The sequence below is a fragment of the Rhineura floridana genome, chromosome 6 (assembly GCF_030035675.1).
Source record: "Rhineura floridana isolate rRhiFlo1 chromosome 6, rRhiFlo1.hap2, whole genome shotgun sequence".
Classification (NCBI taxonomy): Eukaryota; Metazoa; Chordata; class Lepidosauria; order Squamata; family Rhineuridae; genus Rhineura; species Rhineura floridana.
Window position 1 is genome coordinate 86,205,371 of NC_084485.1, and position 7,286 is coordinate 86,212,656.

The window sequence follows — 7,286 nt, forward strand, 5'->3', positions numbered from 1 at the left end:
TCTTCTAATGAAATATTTTGGTAACAGTTGCCCCAGTTGCCTTGCAGTCCCCGGTAATTTCCCTGCAGCTGATGTGAGTTTGTAGCAAATGAGAAATCAGGAATTGCAACCAGAAGTACAAATAAATCTAATAAATGCAAATGAGGATTTTTTTAATGAATGTATTCTTTCTTTCTTGTACTTATCCTTAGTTTGCCTTTACCCTCACTCAGTGCAGTCAAGCAGAAACAACAGATATTCACACTTTTGTTCATTCGTATCAGAACCCAATGTCCTGTTTGAACATAACGCCCCGATGTTTGGGCTGCAAACACCACAGGTACAAAAGTTTTCATTGTGGCCAGCTTAAGAGGAAGCATGATAACATTTTTGTATTTCTTTCACAATTATATACTTAAAAAAACAACTGAACATGGAGGGAAAGAGTGACCTCAATCTGGAGTTACCATTTTAAAGGTGAAGAAGAATATCCTTGATACTGAAGAAGATACTGGGAATCACAACCAGAAATGTAAACATATCTAAAAACCACTTACCTACCAACAATATTGAAGAGACACAATGAATTAGAAGTGTGGTGTAGTGGTTACAGTGTCAAACTGAGACCTGGGAGCCTGGGGTTCACATCCCCACTCATGAAGCTTGCTGGGTGACCTTGGGCAAGTCAACATCTCTCAGGCTAACCTACCTCACAGGGTTGTTGTGAGGATCAAACGGGGAGAGGGAAGAGCCACATTGTGCTCCTTCCAGGAAAGGTGGGATATAAATGTAATAAATAAATAAAGTTATCATCTGGCTGGCTTCTTCATACTAGCTAGACCCAGAGAGATTGCTTATTCCATGAGTATTTTTCAACAACATGGCACTGGGTAATTATAGGATTTTAGAGCTAGAAGGGATCATCCAGTGCAACCTCCAGTTCAGTGCAGGAATCTTACAACCAGTGGTGGCTGGTGGCTCCATGTCAGTGGGGCAGTGGAATCCACTGTCCAAGGTGCTCCTTGAAAGTTTGGACTAAAACCCAGAGCATATTCCACTGCCGCACTGACATGGAGCCATCAGCCGCCACTGCTTACAACTACCGCACTCTTGACAGATGGCCATCTAGCCTCACCTTCAATATCTCCAGCAAAGGAGAAAGCCAACACCTCCCCAGGCTGTTCCTTTATCAAGCAGCTCTTACTGACAGGAAGGTTTTTCTAATGTTTAATGGCAATCTGCTACCTTGCAGTTCTGGTGCTGCCCTCTGGAACAATATAAAGGTAAGAGTTAATACACACAGACCTTCTTGATATTGCATAAATTGTCTGTGAATTTAAGTGTAATTCTTTTGTTTTATTATTTATTTTTGTTCGTATTATTGGAGTGGAGTAACTGCAAAATGTATTTGCAAACTGTATATGGCAAAACTTCAATAAAAATTATTTCCAAAAAAGAGAAGAAAAATAATAAAATAACAGCTCTGCTCAATTTCCTGCACGACAGCTTTCAGATATTTGAACACAGCTATTTTGACTCCCCTTAATCTTTTCTTCTCCATGCTGAACACATCCAGCTCTTTCAGCTGGTCTTCATAGGACTTGGTTCCCAGAACACACACACACCCCTTTTGGTCACCCTCCTCTAAATGTTCTCTAGTTTGTACATATCCTTCTTAAAATGTGGCTCCCAAAACCTAACGCTGTACTCCAGTGCTAATCAGGATAGTTTACATTTGTATACAATCATTTAAATTAATTAACATATACCAATAAGCAATGGTCAGGAAGGAACAATTGTTACACGAGAGAAGGAGCAATCCAGTGCATGTTTTCTTAGAAGCAAATCCCACGAATAGGGTTGCAATACAATGTGTAAGCACAGAAACACAGTACAGTCGACTTCAGAGGAAACACGCATAGGATCACTTCATACGTGGCGTTTTTTCCTGCACGGAGAATCCTGTGAAATGTTCCTGTTGAAGAATCAGTGTACACCATATGCACTCTGATGTGCATGAAAATTATCTGGATGTTTCCTGAACTGCAGCTTCCCTTGTAACAGAGAGAGAAAAAAGATTGTTGCTTCATTTTCCCATGATTTGTGCAAGGCTTTGCCTACACACATGTAGGAAAAATATCATCTTTAAAGAGGCCCTAAAACAGCATAAGTAGAGAGGCAAATCCTGTTTAATCCTGTTGCTAAGTGAAAACAAAGTAGAAAGATCTGGTTTCACATCTCACTGCCATTTGACTCAAGATGAGGCCCCCACATACTCCCCCCCACCCCGCTCTTGATGAAACTGTATTGAAGCATGGAAGGATTTCTTTCCTCACCTGCCACCCTAATAACCTCTCCAGTGCAAAGTGGGCGACACAGAATAATATAATTCTGCCTTCTTTTTTCCATCACAACTAAATTGAACATGAACATACTTTTCCTGTTAAGTTTGTGAGGAAATGAGAGATAAACAACCAAACACAACATAAAAATCAGAAGAGATTAGAACCCACAAACCTACCAGTTCAAAGATCCCCACACTTCCCTTTGCATTCCAGCTCAGCTGACTCCTGATCTTCGGATCAAGCAATTTAAGAAGCAGGAGGAGGAAGAAGTGTAAAGGAGGAAGGGCTGGGATTCTTTACTGCCTTTAGGGTCTGATGAGCTTGTGGGGGCAGGGATGTTGACAGTCTCACTCTGTTTGCTGTTCACCTTGCTAATGGGCTCTTCCAGGATGTCTTTTCTTGGGCTAAAGATCTTTAGTTGATAACCATCAGCAGAGCTTACAATGACAATTTATACTATCTGAGCATTTATTCTGAACCCCTTTGGAGTGAATAAATTAAAATTTTAATTTATATTTACTTAACAATATTGACAGACTAATGAAGTCCTCTGGGTGGCTTACAACAGCAATAAAACAATAAAATACAGCAATAAAATACAGCAGAAATAAGACAACAACAAAAGACTCAGAAAAAAAATAATTTGTTAGTTGTTAAGATTAAGGGCACAATCCTATGGCCTCTTCGAGTGTGTGCCAGGGCCATAGGATCTCTGCCTCCACCAGTGAAGTAAGAACTCTGCTCATGAAGGTCTCCTTGTTGCAGCCATGGAAATCCACCCTCCTTGGCTGGATCCAAAGCCCTCCCATTTCCCTAACATGCCCTTGGAACAGGGAGAGGAATATGTTAGCCCTGGACCTACTGTAATGATTTCCCTTCCAATTGGGACCAATGGAAATGAAAATATTTTGACCCACACAAAAAAAATCAGAAAAGGGGGGGAATGAAAATTAACTTCTGAGCTTCTGTCCCACCAGCACACACCTGATGGGTCTTTGGATTTGGTGGTTCATCTACCACAACCATCCCTGACCCAACAGGATTACTCTGCTACAGTTTAAAAGGTATTCACCAGGCACTGAAAAGACCACAGAGTAGGTGCCAAGTAAGAATCTCTGAGGAGTCCATTCCACCTGTCCCCACTTGACCAGGGCATCTAGAAAAGAGCTTCTGAGGATGATGTCATGGTTCAGCAAGCAATATTCCACTGCAGGATCCCTAGAACATACCACTTAGCCTGTCGTAGATTGCCTTCTCATGGTTTCACAGTGAAATAAATAGGCATTCATTATCAGAACAGTTTACTGACATGGCATATCTTTCTTAGACAGGTCTGATATACAGAAGCCCATATTGTTATATGTGGGCAGGAGGCTAGCTACCCCTTCTCCAAAATCCAAACATTGCTGATTCCACCATATGTTTGAATGTGTGCACAAACTGACATCAAGGAGTAGACTTCTGTTCATTCTGCCTCCAAGATGTCTGATGTAATGTGTCAATCTGCCCAGGAGACTGCTGAAAAAGATTCTGTGTGCAATACAAGCTGCCAGGAGCAAGAATTGGAAAGCCACTCAACCTCCATTAATTACATTGCAAAGGTTGAGCAAATTGTGAAAAGTATTACTCATAGGTTCCTGTAACATAATGCTTATGGGAAATACTAGAAAGGACAATATTAAGCCGCAAAGAGGGCCTGAGAGTAAAGTCCAGCAGGTTCACCTGCATTTCAGAGATAATACTTTACTCCAAAACAGGTCTAGTATGGCTTGTTTCCATTCTTCCGGATGTGCAAACACGAGGTGCATTATAACACATGCATTTGTAAATTTTAGAATGGACCAATGCAGGGGCGAGGAACCTTTTATAGCCCAAGGGCCACATTCCCATCTGGATAACTTTTTTAGGGACCATATACCAGTGATGGGAGGGGCCAGAGGCAAAAGTGGGCAGAGCAATATATGTAAATTTTACCTTTCACCTCGCTAACCTTCACCAAAGGCACGTTCTTGCCAAAAACACTAAAGGAGTGTGCCAAGCTGGCCCAGTGAGGGGTGTGGCTTGGGGAGAATGGGTATGGCTAGGGAATAGGTGTGGTGTGGGGAAGAGTCCCGATGGCCAGATAGAGGGGCTTGGAGGGCCACATTTGCCCCCTGAGCCTGAGATTCCCTGGCCATGGATTACTGTAATGCATTTTATGTGGGGCTGTCCTTGAAGTGAATTTGGAAAGGTAGAGCTGGTGCAGAAGGATGTTATTTGCCTCTTGACAGGTATAAATATATTGCCCTGCGGGGCTGCCCTAGTTATCAGTAGCTTCTGGCTACAATCAAAGTTGTTATCTACACAGCCCTAAACATCCAGAGGCTTTTTATTCTAGGGAGTCTCTCTCTCTCATAAAAAGTTTCTAACTTTTACCATTGTAATTTTATGTGCCTCCTCCCCCTCCCCCCCCCCCCAATTCCCATGACACATGAAACCATACTGCTAACCAGCTTGGTTTCAGGAGTCCATTCCATCTACCACTAGGGTTGCCAGGTTGGAACCATCCAAAAACCTGAGAAAATGGGGGTGGGCCCTAGTGACGTCATTAAACATGATACATTGTATCAACCAGTTGCTTGGAGCATACCATTCAAAAAAAATTCTCTGGAGATTAAAATAGAAATCTTACCTAACAGGGTGTTCCTAGGTCCATCTGAAGTGACAAGGTCATTCTTTCTCACAAGCTTAGGGTGATGCAAAATGGAAATGGACTGCCTTCAAGTTGATCCCAGATAGGGTCTTCATGGTAAGCAGTATTCAGACAGAGGTGGTTTACTATTGCCTTCCTCTGAGCCTGAGAGGCAGTGACTGGCCCAAGGTCACCCAGTAGTTCTTCGCCTTAAAAGACAATGTGATGAGTCCCTAACATAGCTTTTGCCAGCCCTATTAGAATTAAGTGGTTCTACGCTCTTTGCCCTTAAATGTATTTTGAAAGTGACCCCATTTATCTGAGAAAAACCAAGTGTCCATTAGGCTTTCTAAAGCAAGCAAACCATACTATTTAATATGCTGCTCCACTTGCTGTACAGTAGCCAACAGGGAAAAACACACACACACAGTCACTCCCTTTACTATATGTTTACCTGTCTTGTCATTACACCCAGAGGAAACAGTCAGAAACCAGACACACTGCTAAATGTTCAAGCAAGCAGAGTAAGAGAAGTTTGTCTAATCCTTAAAAGTTAATTTGGGCCTCCTTAAGGAGGCAGCTGCTAGGGAAGGAAGCTTATTTCAGAGACCCAATTACATTATCATTTTATTGCTCCAACTGAATTATTTTCTAACCTTACATTCTGAAAGACTTGAACAGTCATTAATTTGATTTACGGAGGCTCAAATCTTGAGACTCCCTAATCTAAAATATGTTAAGCAATAAAGTAAAATGATGTACGAGAAGCTATTTGAAATCAATGTCTTTTAGATGTAGAAATCGGGCTTCTGTGATTAGTTTCAAACTACTGCTGATAGTCCAGGGAATTTTGCTTAAATTAATTTTAAATCCCACAGAAGTCCTTTGGTGTAGAAGGTAAACTGACCCATAGTGTATGCTCAAGAGACTTAGATCAAGAAAACTGGGCAATGGTTTTAATAATGTATCACTTCTCTTTCTGCACAGTACCCAACACATTGCGATAAATCTGTAATAAATTACCAACTTTAGTTTGCCTAAATTACTAATTTCAGTTTGCACGACTGTTAAGATACACCACTTACTCAAAAGCCTATTTCTGGAAATCTCTTTTATTAACAAGGCTATATAACAGGCTGTCTGAACTAATGCAAAGCCTTTCACCTATTTATGATCTAATCATTATGAAACCTTAAATCCCATGCCTGAGAACATAAATAACTGCACTGTAGTCCAAAACATCTGGCGATCACCAGATTAAGGTTGGCTGCTGTAGAATATTTTCTACTCCATATTAGGCAGAGAAGAAGAAATAAAAACCAGTAAATAAATGACAGTGCAATTTGAGGAAGCAATACTCAAATTAGTTAACACATGCTAACCCTGCAACCAGAGTCATCAGACTCAGATAATGAAAAATTGAAAGTGCAGTTCATTTCAACCAACTTGATACTGCTTATTGGGGGGGGCACAAGAGTCTGGTTTTCTTGATGTGGTGGGTCGCTGAAAGTAAACACTCTCCATTTCAAGCACAAGTATATATGGGCAACAACAAGAGACTGTCATAGTGACGGCAGCTACAAAGTCATTAACACAAACAAAAAAAGAGATGTGTGATCTTGGGAATGTGATACACTAGGCGAAAGTAACGGGACAGGGCAACTCAAAAGTGCCCCGGAAACCATCCATTACCCATGAAAAGACTTTTCATGAAAAAGGATGCTATGCTAGCCTGGAGCGGGAACAAGTGTTTCTGCGGGCCAGAACGAGGAATAGTTCTAAGCAGGCTCTGCAGACGCGGGAAATGCAAAAGGGGCGTTTGAAACCTCTCGTGTGAAAACGGCCCCGGGAGTTGCATGGAAGCTACCTTGGCACTGGGTCGACAAGCCGAAAGGAGTTCAACGAGGCTAAGTGCGGGAGAAGGAGAAGGGCATGCACATATACACAAGAGCCTTCCCCATCCCGAAAGCAGGCAGGGGCTCCCAGCTACTTCCCTCCCGGAAAACGGCTGACAGGCCCAAGGCGGTCCTTCTCCTCCTCCTCTCACCTGCGACCGGCTTCAAGCGCCGGCTGCCTTTCACGCAGAGTTCCGGGTCGCCGAGCGCCAACCTCGGCCTCGCCAGCCCACGCGGCAGAAGGCACACGCCCGCCCGCCCTGCCTTCTTTGGGCCGAGGAGAAGGCGGAGGCCCGGCGCACCCGGGAGGAGAAGAGCGGGCGGCGGGGTGGAGGCTTAGGTTTGGGAGAGGCGCCTCAGCCGTCGCCAGCCTCGGGGGGGAGGACGGAGCCTGCC

At 43.0% G+C, this 7,286-nt stretch overlaps 1 protein-coding gene across 1 annotated transcript in view; it reads right to left on the reverse strand.

Moving 5' to 3' along the window:
• Window positions 1-2,551, reverse strand: part of MOB3C (MOB kinase activator 3C) — a 47,015-nt gene extending 44,464 nt beyond the window's left edge. The window contains exon 1 of the mRNA XM_061632884.1: window positions 2,501-2,551. The gene's annotated coding sequence lies outside the window, so the exon portion shown is untranslated. The remainder of the gene's footprint in view (window positions 1-2,500) is intronic.
• Window positions 2,552-7,286: the final 4,735 nt, after the last annotated feature.